Source organism: Patiria miniata, unplaced genomic scaffold, assembly GCF_015706575.1.
Source record: "Patiria miniata isolate m_02_andy unplaced genomic scaffold, ASM1570657v1 HiC_scaffold_19, whole genome shotgun sequence".
NCBI lineage: Eukaryota > Metazoa > Echinodermata > Asteroidea > Valvatida > Asterinidae > Patiria > Patiria miniata.
Window position 1 is genome coordinate 6,065,126 of NW_024037057.1, and position 671 is coordinate 6,065,796.

Below are 671 nucleotides of genomic sequence, written 5' to 3' on the forward strand. Positions count from 1 at the left end.
GGCTCAATGAGCACGCTGTATTTAAAGTAATTACATGTACGTAGAAAAGCAACATATGTGTAGAATACCCCCAACATCGTTACCTCCCCCCCCCCCCCCAAGGCCTTGTTCTAATCATTTTCCCTCCATGGACATGTGAACTGTGTCCCGCAATGTTTGTCCTTGTTTCATGACTTCATTCTCTGAATCAAGGATTGCTAGCAGTGATTGGATCTGTTTGAATAGCTGATGCAATCACAGGTATGCTGGTATACCAGGTTGTTGTTTTTTGCCGGGGGGGGGGTGGTTGGTAGCTTGTGGTCACAGGATTTTGTTCTTGTATGATTAAGAAAATGTGATTTACAAGAACATAATTATTTGTTCCTGCTTCGTAATGTTTTTTTCTTTACGAGAGTGTATTAAGTATGACGCTTGGATTAGTTTAAATCATGACAAATTCTAGGTTTCTAATAATTGAGCTCTCCGATTAAATTTTTACCTAACTATCAGTGGACTAGATGAAGTTTAGTTGCATGCAGACCAATCAAAACACAGCGAATGGACGACGCCCATCTTAGCGACGATTTTTGTACGAACGTGTAGAATGTGCGTCGCTTATCTGAATAGTTACGGATATCAGTACGAACTGTATGTTCTGTACCAAATGCTTGATTAAAGAATGATGAATGAGT